Source organism: Vombatus ursinus, unplaced genomic scaffold (genome assembly GCF_900497805.2).
Source record: "Vombatus ursinus unplaced genomic scaffold, bare-nosed wombat genome assembly UNPS02014798.1, whole genome shotgun sequence".
In the NCBI taxonomy this organism is placed as follows: Eukaryota; Metazoa; Chordata; class Mammalia; order Diprotodontia; family Vombatidae; genus Vombatus; species Vombatus ursinus.
Genome location: NW_020954576.1, coordinates 28,298,279 through 28,313,828, shown reverse-complemented (window position 1 = coordinate 28,313,828; position 15,550 = coordinate 28,298,279). Strand labels below are relative to the sequence as shown.

Sequence of the window (15,550 nt, the reverse complement as noted above, 5' to 3'; positions counted from 1 at the left end):
TATATCTGGAGCCAATTTATTGAAGGAGATTGAAGTCACAAATGACCGGTCATGGATGGTGAAGCTAAGATCATGAGTACTGGTTCTCTCAGTGCTTCCCTGCCTGAGAAGTATCCTTTTCTGTCCTGTGGTCCTGTGGCAACTGGTGACCCAGACCCAACAAAGACCAATTTGTAGGCTGAACTTGTAGAATTACAGCAGCAAAACAGTGTCCCACATCTCCCTTACGTACAAAAAAAAAGTCTCATCTCTGATGTAGCCAGCTATATTTTATCAGTTTTATCAGTTTTTCCAACTTCTAAAATCTGTACCTCAGGAGTCAGAGGCTAAACTTTGCCTTAGGAATCTCAGGGAAGTGAGAACAAAAGAATTATTAAAAGAGGTGCTAAAATCATCCAGTTCAAGCAGTTTCTAATTCTATTTGAGATAATTTGATATGAACAAAATACCAAAGTTTATTCATACCTCTTTGTAAAATTTCTAGATCTACTTTAGCAATTCCAAACCAAGAAGGCTTTGGTCATAATTTTCAGGTTGTCCAATGATTCTTAAGATTATCTCTCCTTGACCTGTATCCAGATCAGACATTTTCTTCCCTGTTTTCAATCTTTTGATTTTGTTTGAATATTTCTAGATGTCTTTCTCACAGAGTCCATGTGTTCTGTTTGACCCATTCTAATTTTTAAGGAGTTAAATTCTTGGGTAAAGCTTACTACTATCTGTTCTATGGTATTAGCTTTCCTTGACATTTTTCTTCCCCAGCTATCCCATTTTGTATCTTGTTTCATTTCTTCCTGGTGCTCTTGTAATCTTTGTGGCAAGGACATTCTTTTCTCTGAAGTTTTGTCTCAACTTCTCTTCTAGGTTTACCCTTTGGGCATCTCTCAGTCCAAGGTATTTCTTCATTGTGATTGGTGTTTTCTTCTGTTTCCTCTTACATCTAGTCTCAGTTTTTATATTGGTTCTTCTGCTTGGGTGAAACTCAGTTCCTGGACTCCTAGATGATATAGGCAGACTCTGCTTGATCCTGAGTTCAGCAGCTAAGACAAGGTCCTACTTTCTTCATGAATTTCCTGGTGTTGTTTCCTGTTGTAGTTCAGGCCCAGGCTACCTGGACACCAGGTTGGGGCTGACTGGATACTGGTTTGGCCTCGTTTCTTGTCATAGCTGGGGCCCCTGGGTTGCTCTCGTTGGGTACCTGAGCAGGAGTTTCATCAGAAATCAGACCCTTTCTATGCTCCCCACATCCAAAAAAGAATTATCCATCATGAGAGAGACAAAACATCTGAGGGGGAAGAAAAAACAGAAATCAATAAAAGCATTATTTTATCATTTTTTTTGCATTATTAAATCTTATAGGAAGTATGTTTTTTTTTTCTATCTAACACAAATAGCCATGGTTGTCTTTACTTTTGAAAAGTAAATAGTCTTTAAAACTTTAAAACTTTAAAAACTCTGCTCCTTCTTGCAGGAAAGGATTTCCTCTTCTAGGTAGGCGTCTTCAAACAAACCTATTTCTCAGAAGGGAGGAGGGGAATGGTGAAAGGGAGTGGCTTTAAACAAACAAAAGGAGTTTTGAAATACTTGCTGCTTCACCAATAAATACTTATAATAAAGGAGACTATTTGGCAAAGCAGAATGTGTAGATACATATTAACTTACAAGATGTTTCAGAATTTTTCTTCCAGTAGTTGTTGGAAGCAATATCTAGAGGCAGAACTATCTCCCCCTATATCTCTGCAAAGTCACAGCTGTAGAAACAAAGATGATTTCAAAGCAGAACAGGACAGCTCATTTTACGGATGAGGAAACTGAGGCAAACAAGGTTTAACTGGGCATTTAGCAAGCAAGGGGGTTGGCATGCACAGTATAGGTCTAGATTTGGAGGTATCCTCGGAGGCCATCTAGTTCAATACCCTCATTTTACATATGGGGAAACTGAGGCCTAAGTGACTTCCTGAAGGTCACCCGGTTAGTAAGCATCAGAGATAGTTATTTCTTAAACAAAAAGGGATATCCTTGTGGGTGGAGCATGATTAGTTAATGAGAGGGGGCATTACCCAGTAAGAAGATGGATCCATGATACATACATGTATATAATATATATGGCAGAGGTAGAGAGCTGGTCTTGAGGTCAAGAATGCCGTGGTTCAAGCCCTGCTTTTGAAACACATTGGCTGTGTTACCCTGTGTTGTTGTTCAGTCTTTTCAGTAGTATCCAACTCTTCATGACCCCATTTGGGACTTTCTTGGCAGAGACACTGGAGTGGTTTGCCATTTCCTTCTCCAGCTCATTTGACAGACAAGGAAACTGAGGCAAACAGGGTGAAGTGACTTGCTGAGGGTCACACAGCTAATAAGTATCTGAGGCCAGATTTGAATTCAGGAAGATGAATCTTCCTGACTCCAGACCTGGCACTCTATCTACTGTAATAGGGTAATGGTATTACCCTGTCTGTGTCACTTAATCTCTAAGACTATCAAGTCAGCAACATACACTGATAGAAGGACTTTCCTCACCAGGGAGCTCCCTACACCAGTAAAATCTGCTCCTTACTGATTCCCTTACTGATACTGATTAATATTTGTGTATATCTGCAGGTATGTATTTTCAGGGCATCCCAAAAGACTTAGTGCAGTTTAAAGTTTTTAATAGTTCACTAAGACTTTGAGAACATTCAGAATATACATCTATACATACACATACATATGTAAAAAAAAAAAATGGCAGAAACCAGTTACTGTGATAAAGTTTTTAAGTAAAGTCACTTGTTGAGCAATAAGGCCCATGAGATATTTCTTTTCATTTTTTAATCGGAACAGTGCTTTTAGCCCCTGATTCTCTTAAACTAATTTCTGAGCTTTGAAGCATGAAAAAATAGCCTTTGTTCAGTAATGAGAAGTATAATTTTTCACATAAGCACTTAAATGTAGGAAATAGGCCAAGCAGATATATGAGGGAGCTACAAAAGGCAACCAGGGATAGGAGGGGTCCATAGGGAGGGGTGGAGTCATGGAACATGTTTGACCCACACATTCTTCGTCAAAAGATGCCAAGGATGACAGTAAGGGATGGAGTGCTGAGTGATCAGCATGATTCTGGCTGCAGACAGGGCCACCTTTTACAGTAAAATTAGGGGATTGGGTTCAGTGATTGCTAAGGACCTTTCCAGCTCAGAGTCTCATAATCCTTTCCTCCCACTCCCACTTAACAAAAACTATGTACTTCCCCATTGTTGTAATGCCTCTAATTCTTAGTGAAGCAGATTATTATATTTGTTCATTTAAATATATGTATGTATATGTGTACATATAGATGTGTATATATGTATATAGGTGTGTATGTATGTACCTATGTGTTTGTATGTACCTAGGGGGGTGAGTGTGGGTGTGTGTATGTGTATGGATATGGGTGTGTGTATGTATACAGGTGTGTATATGTTTATAGGCATGTGTATGTACCCATGTGTATATATGTATGCACATGTGTGCACATGCATATCTTGGGCATATGTGCACATGTGTGCATATGTGTACATATGTATGCATGTGTGTGTATACACACACAGTTGTTTTAGTTGTGTTTGACTCTTTGTGACCCCATTTGGGGTTTTCTTGGCAAAGATACTATAATGGTTTGCCATTTCCTTCTTCAGCTCATTTTACAGGTGAGGAAACTGAGGCAAATAAGGTGAAGTAACTTGCCTAGGGTCACACAGCTAGTTAGTGTCTGAGGCTGGATTTGAACTCGGATCTTCCCGACTCCAGGTCTGGTACTCAATCCACTGAATCGCCAAACTGCCCAAATACATATAGACAGACATTTGTTGTTGTTCAGTTGATTGGTTATGTCCAACACATGTTTGTGAGTTCTAATCTGGGCTTAGACACTTACTAGTTATGTGACTATGGGCAAGTCACTTAACCCTGTTTGCCTCAGTTTCATCATCTGTAAAATGAACTGCAGAAGGAAATAGTAAACCACTCTAACATCTTTGCCAAGAAAGCCACATAGGCAGTATGGTCCATGAGGTCATAAAGAGTCAGATATGACTAAACAATAACATTGTTTGTGTGTGTGTGTGTGTGTGTGTATACCTATCTATATACACACACACATATGTCTATATATATATATATATATATATACACATATATACACACATAAGTGTCTATATCTATCGCTATGTATCAAGCAGGCCAGTTTGATTAGATGATAGTATGGCAATGGGAATGCTATGTTATAAGCCTGAAAAAGCAGGCTGAGAAAAGGTGAAAGGCTTTAAATAGCAAAAAAAAATTTTTTATATTTTATCCTACAGGCAATAGGGAGCTTGAGAGAGGCAGTGACATGGCCAGACCTGTGCCTTTGAAATATCACCTTGGCAGCTGTATGGATTATGTTTGGGAGAGAGGGGAAGAGAGAGAGAGAGAGAGGGGAAGAGAGAGAGAGAGAGAGAGAAAGGTTGTGTGTGTGTGTGTGTGTGTGTGTGTGTGTGTGTGTGTGTGTGTAGACCTGGTTGCAGATCCTGCCTCTGATACATATGGCTGTGTGATCCTGGATAAGTCACTTAACTTTTCAGGGAACTTTCAAGGTTATAAGTTATAGGACATGTGTTGATCATCTTCATCGGTGGAGTTTCCTCAATGAGAGGTCCATTCCAGAAAAATACATATTCTTAATAATGCAACTTCACCCTTTATCTATTTTATTTCTTTCAAAAAGTTATAACTTCCTAGTGCCAAATCTAAGCCCAAGTCCTATCTCACCCACTCTCAGTGATACCCCATGAGGTCAAAGCTTCCTCCTTGCTTTACGATCTCTAGCTCATCCCATTCATTACTCACTTTACTGTGCAATGGCAGACAGATATCTGATGGTATGGGTTTTATTGTGGATTCCCTTCTTGTCTCCTGTGATGTATGGTCCTCTCTTTTGCTGCTGTTTCTTCTTTGATACACTTACTGCTCCCTGTGGTAGCAGGTTTGTGAGGTCTATGGGGGTAGTTTTCTCTTTGCCCCTTCCTTTTCAGTTTAAAACCTTCTCATGAGACTTGTAAGACTCCAGGAAATTTATTATTATTATTACTTTTTACCAGCCTTTGCCAAGAATTCACCATTCTAAATGTTTTAAGTTGTGGTCCATAAATTCAAATCCTGTTCTTTGAAACTATCTTCTTAACCAGCTGTTCATTTCCCAGAGCTGCCTTTCTCTTTTGAATTTACCTTTGATAGGCAGTATTAAAAACACTATTTATGCCTTCAGTCTTCAGGGCTTTCCCTCAGACCTTTATACTCCTTAGATTGCTTTCTGGATTCATTCTGTTGGTGGCATTGGTCCCAGCATGAATCCCTGGAAGTAGGTATGGATCATTAGATTTAAGAGTTCTTGGCAGGCTCTCCCCTATGTTCTAGCACAGGCCCAGGAAGACCTCAAACCTCTCTGTTATTTACAAAAGGTCTAGAGAGCTATCTAAACATTTTTCTGTGGGTTGTCACCAACACTAGTGTACTTTTCTTCTTCCTCTGACCATTATCAGATGATGTTTTACAGGAAGCTAGGTGACACTGTGGATAAAATGTTGGCCCTGAAGTTAGGAGGAGCTGAGTTTAAATTTGGCCTCACTAGGTGTTTGACCTTTAGAAAGTCACTTCACCCTGTTTGTCTCAGTTTCCTCATCTGTAAAATGAGCTGGAAAAGGAAATGGTAAACCACTCCAGTATCTTTGCCAAGAAAACCCCAAATGGGGTCACAAAGAATCAAACACAATTAACTGACAAAACAGTAACAAACCTGTGCATTCACAATGTCATGTTATTCCTTGAAGTCCAGAAAGATGGTTATCCCAGAGATGATCGAAGAACCCTTCCTCCACTGTAGGAAGAGCTTCATACCTATTACATAGCTTGAATTATTTGGTTGTCCTTCATCCCTTTCTTCTCACATTTGTCCACTATCCAACTTCCTGACATGGGTAAAAATTCTTGTCTGCCATTTTATAGTGGATGAAACTTTTCTTTTACCTTTCTATACTTAGGTAGGTAGGCTGATCTTCAGAAAGCATAGCCTATCAACCAGTGCCATACTGAAAGGATCTCAGCTAAATTTGACTATAGCGATAGGGAAAACACATGCTAAGGGAAGAGATGGTGAGGCAAGTTGGGAGGGAGCAGATGAGAACTAGGAGGTCCAGGGCTGCATCCACAGTAAGTCATGGCATAGATAGTCAGCTAAGTGGAACAAAAGCCATTTGGACTGCAACATAAACTAGAAACAGTTGAGTGGGAAAGGAAGCTAGGGAGGAGGAAACCTGTTAAACTGTATTAGATAAAGCATAGAGAATGAGAATGTGAAAAGAGTACAAAACATTTGCAAACTATCCTGGGAGAGAGTTATAGACAGGGCTGGACAGAACAGAGCTGTCAACAGAAAGCTCAGACAATCAAATCAAATCTGATCTGTTGCTGATTGGGATTACCCTGCTGGCTTAAGTGAGTGAATGGTGAGGCTGACAGAGGCCAGGAGAAGAGAAGAGCCAGGAGAGAGAGGCACTTGGAGCTGCTGATGTCTGAGTGATGGGATTTCAGAAAGGGCTTTAACTAATGAACTTAGCTGGGGCAGATGAGAATTGAAAAGTGATTTCACTAGAAGGCACCATCCTGAATAAATGCAATATAGCAGAAAGGAGAGAAGAATGCAGGTGGGAATGGGTAGAGAAAAGTCACCATCAAAATTATGTCTATAGTATATGGGCATTGCATCTATACCCTGTTTCATTGCTTCATGTTGCAGGGACAGATTTCACTGGAGGACCCTGGAGTGCTGATGATCCTACCTTTGTGTTATTGCCCTGCTTTTAAGGGACAAGTCACCACATGTACACTCCTATGCCAGATTTGCCAATTAAGTGCCTTCTAAATCCAGCCCATAACTGGAGCAAAGCTCCTTTTGCTCTGCTGTTGTGGATTTGATCTCCCACTAGAAACCAAGAGACAGCCTGAACAGGTCACATTTGTCAGTGGTTTTTCATTCACGTCCAACTCTTCATGACCCTATTTGGGGTTTTCCTGGCAAAGATACAGGGGTGGTTTGCCATTTCCTTCTCCAGCTCATTTTTACGGATGAGGAAACTGAAGCAAACAAGGGTAAGTGACTTGTCCAGGGTCACATAGCTGGTAAAATGTTGTGAGGCTAGATTTGAACTCAGAAAGATGAGTCTTCCTGACTTCAGGCCTGGCACTCTAACCTCTGTGCCTCCTTGCTGTCCTAAAGCACATCTCGTTACCTTGATAGTAAGTTTATGTTGTGCACTGCCACAAACTGGTTTCCTTCTTTCTAGCAATTTGGTGCCTGACCTTTTCTTCTTAATGAATGTTGGGGGTGTTCAGTGATTTTTCTAGGACTAGACTCCGGTTCAGTGTTCCCTGAAAAAATATGGGATTTTCTCCAGGTGCTCACTATCTAGTAGTATTAGTAAGGGAAGAGTAGAAAAGTCCATTCTTCTTTCCCAGGTGTTCTATGTAAAGCAGTAAAAATGTAGGTAAATGATAACTAGGGTGTATTACACCTTGGGCAAATTCAGTTAAGAAGGGAAGAGGGGTGGACTGCTCAAAAGTCTGTCTGATCACAGATACAGTACTGGCAGCCCAGAGAGCAGTCCAACTGTAGGTACAGTCATGCTGGAAAGGGGAGAGCCAATCCCTTCCAATACTACAGGGATTAGGAAGGAAGACAGCTTTGGGAAAGACAACGGCAGAACCATAGAAATGGTGCTATGGGCCTTTGGAAGATAGTAAGATAGGGTGCAGGGATGGCAGTCACCACAGGGAAGAAAAATGCCACTCAGCACCCTGGGACAATACCCATTCACTCCTGTTTAATCATGACTCTGTTTGACAATTACTCTCAGGCAAAAGCCAATTCGGCCTGGTCTGAAATTTGGTTTTGTCAATGGTTACTACTTTCTAATTTGACCCAGGAGCAGCGAGGCAGCTAGGAAATGGCAAACCACTCCAGTATCTCTGCCAAGAAAACCCTAATGGGGTCATGGAGAGTTGGACATGACTTAAATGAATGAAGAACAACCACAAAAGGGCAGCAAACCAGAGAGTGACCTAGCTGACCAAGGAGCAAGCTAGAGTGGAAGGGGAGATGTTTATGTAGGGACAGTAACAGGCAGTGAAGGAATCTCCTGATGGTTACTGATAGTTGGAAGTAGGAGCTGAAAGGGAAGGGGGTACTTGGTGTCGGGTCCTGATTGAGAAGTCTGGAAGTCAGAACAGGGCTGGGAGAGGAATGGGAGCCAGCCTGGGCTCCTTCACAAAATGGAGGTTCTTGAAGGAACTCATCAATGGAAGGACGGGGAAGGCCTTTTTGCAGAGGAATGTTCTAGGTTAAGAAAGCCACAGGTTAGATGTGAAATAGATAGATATATCTCACACACCTATATATAACATGGTAAATTATAATATACTATATCATTTGTATGTATGTATATATGTATTTATATATGCATCTATATATGCTCTATCAATCTATGGATGGATCGATCTATAGATGGTTAGATAGATCAGTTGGTAGGTGGAAAGACAGAGAGAGAAACAGAGAGAGAGAAACATACACAGAGACAGAGAGATATGGAGACATACACACACACAGAGAAAGAGAGATAAAAGGTTCCACTCTGTTTGCCAGCCTTCTGTTTCATGGGTTCCCCACCAGTAGCCATTTCTTGCTGAATTAGAATCCAAGTCGTTGACAGCGAGAAAGTCATCAGGGTACTATTTGGCAACAATCTGAATATGGGAAGTGAAAGTTGGTGGGAGATGACTCCTGTGGGGGAAATGTAGAAATCAGGTTAACATTCCCCCACCATATCATTACCATATATACTTAACATGTGGGACTGAGTGGAGGGCTGGGACAGGTTGTTTTTTGTTTTTTAAACAATTCTTGCTCTCAGTAAAAGGTGTGAAGTAATAGCTCTCTCCTTCACTGACTGTGGTTTGGAGTAAGTCACTTAACCCACAGGCCCCAGTTTCCTCATGCATAACTTACGGATGATCACATGCACACACACACACATCCCACCTCCCTCATGGGGCTCTTGTGAGGAATTTTTTTTTTTTTTTGCAAATCTTGAAGAGCCATATACCTAAGAGTTATTTTTATTCTTTGGAGTTTTTGCTGTTTTCCTTTGTATCTTCAGTGCTTGATTAACTCAATGCCTGGCACAAAAAAAATGCTTAATACATGCTTGTTGATAGATCCTCTAAACAGGAAGAGAGCCAGGCTAGACATAAAACTTAGAGATGGAAGGGAGCATAGAGGTTGTCTAGCCCAACCCCCTCATTTTACAGATGAGGAACTGAAGTCTAAAGAGGTTATATGATTTGTCCAAGGTCTCACAGGTAGGAAGCAACAGAATCTAGACTGGAATCCAGATCCTCGGACACCAATCTAGAATTGCTTTCATTAAGCCACAGTAGCAGGTTGCTTTAAATTACACAATTCATACATGAACATCAAACCCAACCATAATATCAGGAAACCTGCTGTAATGTCATTTTCCTCATTGCCCAAGACACAAAATGGATGATCTAACTATAGCTTTAACAACTGTGATGATGGTCTTGCCTAACCAGTTAGCAGCATTAAGGCAAAGTATTGAATGTCTGAATTCAATGTTGGTGAATTGACCAACATTGGTGGCAAGCCTTATAGGGAAAAAAATAAGGTCCAAGTCCTCAGTGAGTTTTTTGCTCACTGAGCAAATAATGACCCCCTCAGAGACCAACATTTGGCCTATGCCATGTCAGGGATGGGAGCAGTTGCTCAAGAACAAAGTCTCAGAATGCCAGCCAGGGTAATATTTGGTGGGGACTTCTGATATCCTAAAACTACTACGGGAGTTGTGAGGCCCTGATTGAAACCCTGAAACTGTGAAGAACAGAGCTTTGGGGATGTTCTTGATTAGATTAGCAACCTAAAGTCAAGTGTGATATACTGCTCCTCAGAGTCAAAGAAATAGATGGGTTGGCATAGCATGGTAGGCTGGCCCTACTCAAAACTCATCGTGATTATCAGCTTAACATGGAGAAGAGGAGAATGAGTGGGACTTTTTTGTATTTTGGTGCCAAAAGAAGGCAAGATATATCAGAACAAATCAGAAATACCAATACCTCATCTGCTGAAAATGCTTCAGCACAGATGGTACAGACTACTAAAGCAGCAAAATTGTAAGTGTGAGTAAAATGAACTGAAGATATGAATGCTTTCGATATATGCCAGGACTCAATCATAATAAAATTGGAAATAGATTTTACAAATCTATATGCAAAGGCTTTCTACTGGTTTTTTGTCTACAGTACCTTCAGCTAAAAGTCACAAAATGACACAACGCAGACCAATACAAGGCAATGATAAAAAAAAAATTCAACCCTAAATCCAGATTAGATGAAATTAGAGCTGAAATCATCAAGCTACTGAAATCTGAAGAGAGAAAGGTTGAAGAATCTGAGGTCACTGAAAATTTTCATTCAATGCAAACTCCAGAAAATCTACCTAGTCACAAGACAGATGGTAAAAGCAAATAATGTCTTAAATGGCTTGGGAGATAGGCATTCTTAAACTGGAACATTGAAAAGCACTTTTTGAGTTTGATAGTACAAATTCAACTAGTAGATAAACTATATCAAAACAGAATATTTATAAATACATAATATACATTATTTATAAATAATGTTATTTTCATACAACATATTATTTGTATATATTATATAATCTATATATAATATATTTATTATACAAGATACTTATACATTTATAAAATATGTATTTATATATTTATAATATGTGATAGATAAATATATTATAAATTATATATACACACACATACATACACACATCTGGCATTTGCTATAACTATCACGAACAAATGCATTCTCCCACAGTATTTGAAAGAAAATATAAAAACATTTCAGAATCAGTATACAAGAGTACTGTCCATTTTCACAGTAAGAACCATAGAAGGAAAGGTGCAGTCATCAAGAAATGTCCTAGGGGCAGCTAGGTGGCTCAGTGGATAGAGCTCTGACCTTGGAGTCAGGAGGACCTGAGTTCAAATACAGCCTCAGACACTTACTAGCTGTGTGACCCTGGGCAAGTCACTTAACCCTGACTGCCTCACCAAAAAAAAAAAAAATAAGAAAGAAAGAAAGAAATAGTCCTAAGGACATGCATGCATCAAATACCACTGTGGAAGAAGCAATTTGAGAAGACTATTGAAGATCTACAGAAAGGCCTCAGAAGATTAAGTCAATGTATAGTTGGCACATGCAATAGAAAACTTGAATGCCAGATTTTGCAGTTAAAGGCAACAAAAAAGAAACATGGACAGGAATACAGAAAACAAAATTGTATTATACATTCCAGATTTCCTTTGAAAGCTGAAATCAAAAGGTTGAAGTCATGCAAGATACAATAAAGGCCAGATTTTCAAAAATGGCTCTATTTTTTGGTATAATTGACCTTCAAGTTGGATTCGTGTTTATTTAGAACTGGCGTATAATGAACATATTTGTATCTTTAGTCCATTTCATGTGCACAATTCAATAGCAGTCAAAAACTTTATTTTTTAAAATAAAGTTTTATTTTTTCCCCAATCACATGTAAAAATAATTTTTAACATTCATTTTTTTTTAAATTAGTCAAAAATCTTTATTACAGAATCTTAAGAAGCAAAAAACAATCGGGGAAAATTCTTTAAGAAGGAGGATATGAAAAATTTCTGGTCACCTGTATGATCATTGTAATAGCAATAGTAATGATAATAGCTAACATTTATATAGGGCTTACTACATGACAAACACTGTGCTGAGTACTTTACAATTATTGTCTCATCTGATCCTCACAACAACCCTGGGAGGTGGATACTATTACCATTCACATTTTATAGATGAGGAAATTAAAGCAAACAGAGGTTAAGTGACTTGCCCAGGGTCACACAGCCAGTACGTGTCTGAGGCCACATTTGAACTCACGTCTTCCTGACTCCAGGCCTGGCACTCCATTCACTGAACTACATAATGATAAAAATAGCTAGCATTTATATAGTGCTTTAAATCTAAATTTAAAATTTTTAAATTTTGCAAAAAGTTTTTTTTAATGTTATCTCATTGATCATCACAAAAATACAAAATGGCTCAAACGTGAAACTTTACATACATGAAAACTCACATACAGTTACTTTAGTGACATGGTTTTGTCAAGGGAGATAACTTACATGCTAGCTTCTCTGTAACACTGGAAAGCAGCAGGGGCAGATAAGATCTGTCATTATTGGAGCAGGTATTGCCCAGTGGCACATGAGTTAATAGCAAAACATGTTACTGGCTTTCTTTCAGATGAAAGCCTAATCTCATCCTTCTTAAGAGAAGGTATCACTTTTCTACTGTCAAGAGATAAGAATGCCAGTATCCCTTCAGGTATAGGCCAACTCCATGTATATGTACTTTATATCAAACATTCATGATTTGAATCATTAAAAAAAACAAAACAAATTATAAGTATTCATAAGAAAATAATATGCTGTCTGAAGAGCAAAAAAATTGTATAAAAAAGTCCCATTGGTATAAAAAACAGTATTATTGATTTGGTAATTGTTGCATAAACCTTCTGAAAATACCATGACACTTTTACTACTGCCTTTATTGGTTATCACAAAATTTTTGACTCAGTTCTGCACTCATGGCCAATTCATGTGTTGCACATATATAAAATAAACCCAAATATAGTGAGAAAGTTAAAGTATTTGGTGTCCACATAGAAAAATTTTCTTTATTTAAAACACCATTATAAATGCAATAATGTAAAAAAAAATAGTCATTAAAGATTCAGGCATCTTTCAGGTAGACAGTTTAAGCCCATTATAGTTCTCCTTAGGTTTAAATCCATCATCATCTCTCCTCAATAGAACTGAGCAGGGCTTCCAGGTTAAACTGGGAATCATATCAAAACATGATTAATCACTTGATGTACAAAGATGACATTACATTTTATAACTCCATCAAGAAAACGTTAAATAGCTTCTTCATACTGAAAATTTTCTTTAATAATATAAAAATACAATTTGGACTCAATAAGAATCTAACAACTGGAGGTTTCAAACGAATTTGGGATTTAAATGTAAGCAATCAAATATGTCGCTTTCCCATATAAAGTATAAAGATATCAAGGAGAAAGCTGGCCATATTGACATTTTCTGGTCACCTAAGAGCACAAAAAGTCCCAGCCACATAGAGTTGGGCCTGTTAGACTTGGCAGATATCCCAAGACCCTGAGTTGCTATCCCTTGCACAGCTGACCATAAAATTCTACTTAAGTTTGTTAAATGTCCTTTCAGTGCTATTCCTAAGTAACCCCTACCCCTCTTTGTTAATTGTTGAATGAGCTATGAGTGCCTCATTTCATTCCAACATAGAACTTGAAGTAATAGGCTACCGGCCTGATCCAGGGCCACCAATTTACTATCCTGATTATCATATGCTCTGAGAATATCAGTCCTCTTTCTCTTTGACAAGGAAGTACTACTCTTTCTGTAGCTGCCTTAGGTTGATGGGCTCTGTGTTTCATTAATATTATATGGGTTTTTTACTAGAATACTTTCCTAATCTGCCATGGTAAATTTTACAATTCCAAATGTGTGTGTTAAGATTGGTATTATGTAGGTGTTAATTACATCAAACATATTCTTTTCTCAAAGCTTTGATTTCAAGAAGCCACTTTGTCTCATGACCTACAGAGCAACTTGCCCAGAGGGCAAGATATTTCTGAATATTCCTTTCATTCATTGTTTTGATTTGAATTCCAGATTCAAGCTTGAAGCCTTCTGTCTCCTTCCTTCTTTGATGTACATTAAAAATTTCATACTTATTAAGTCTAAATTACATTTTCACATCATTAGCTAAAGATCCCACAAAAAAAAAAAGATCCCACAAGATGGAGAAGTTATTTAATGTGTTTCTTTGTGGAGCCAGGATGTGGGTTTCTGATCACTGGAGATTTCTGACCACCCTGGTACTTTTTGAGGGGGAGCCCTCCACTCTTAGCACCTTAGGACAAAGAGCCTTGCAGGCTACCAGTATCCCTGATCCATCTCTGGTCTCTCTGAAAGGTTACCAACTTGTTTTCTTGTGTCATCACTGACTTCTGTGGCAAGGCTTCCTTTCCAGAAGCCAGCAGGCCTCCGGCTGACTTGTGCAGTTCTGGAGAAGTCACTTACCATATAGTAACTTATTTAATTTTTTTTCTTTTTTTTCTTTTTGGTGAGGCAATCGGGGTTAAATGACTTGCCCAGGGTCACAAGGCTAAGTAAGTGTCAAGTGTCTGAGGCTGGATTTGAACTCAGGTCCTCCTGATTCCAAGGCCAGGGCTGTATCCACTGCACCACCTAGCTGCCTCCCACTTACTGAATTTTTTAGTCATTATTTAGCCTTCTGTGAGTTTGAGGTTTTTACTATGGTAGGTGATGGGGTATGGCCCATCATTCAGCTTCAGAAGCCAAGACCTTAGCCCCTTTTCAACAAAAGGAATTTGGCTCCCATTTGTTTACAGACCCCAGAAGACCCTTAAACTTTTAGATTCCTTATAGATGCCCCTTATCTCCCTTTGAAAGCCCTAGCCCTGCCTTTTGATCTTATTCAGATTCACCTTTGCCCATCTGGCTCCCATTTCTACTCCCCTTATCTCCCTTTGAAAGCCCCAGCCCCACCTTCTGATCCTTTCAAACTTCTACTTTCCAGTTCCCTTCATTATCTATTCCCATTGTTTATTCAATCTCTCAGACCTTTCAATCGGAATTCACCTAGACCCTTTTCCCAACCACTCCCCCCCTTCCTTTGGCCACCCAACGTTACTTTAGTGTATATAAGATCCACCCTGGCCCCCATTCAAACACTGAGACTTTCTCATGCCCAAAAGGCTGAGACTCTCTCATGCCTGCTCGTCTCTATGGGCATTACTAATGTTCAGATTCCTTGAGAGTCTAGCCTATATGATTTATCTCTAATAAACTTTTTCTCTGTCTGGAAGAAGATTTGAGTTGAATTCATTCAGGCAGGGCCCACGTTGTGATCTTGGGGTTCAGAGCAGCCCAGACCTCTAGACCTCTTCAGTAGGGAGGTGAGAATTGGGTGGTCTGCCTCCTTTCAGGCAGGGAGCTGAAAACAGATCTTTTTCATGGAACAATAGTAAAGGTTGACAAAAGGCCCAAGCTAGGGGCAGCTAGGTGGCACAGTGGATAGAGCACCGGCCCTGAAGTCAAGAGAACCTGAGCTCAAATCCAGCCTCAGACCAAACACTTGACACTTGACACTTACTAGCTGTGTGACCCTGGGCAAGTCACTTAACCCCAATTGCCCCCCCCAAAAAAGACAATAGGCCCAAGTTACTGGATATGTCAAATGTAAATAAAAGTGGTTAGCTCCAGTTGGAGCCTATGATAAAATGCAAGAGTGGAATCAAAAGGCCATCCACGGGCGAAACCCACAT

The 15,550-nt window shown here is 39.4% G+C and overlaps 1 long non-coding RNA gene across 1 annotated transcript in view; it reads right to left on the bottom strand.

The window, feature by feature from the left end:
- LOC114049989 overlaps positions 1–15,550 on the bottom strand; it is a 31,400-nt gene continuing 15,850 nt past the window's right edge. The window contains exon 3 of the long non-coding RNA XR_003569923.1: positions 1–1,285. This is a non-coding gene — a long non-coding RNA (uncharacterized LOC114049989). The remainder of the gene's footprint in view (positions 1,286–15,550) is intronic.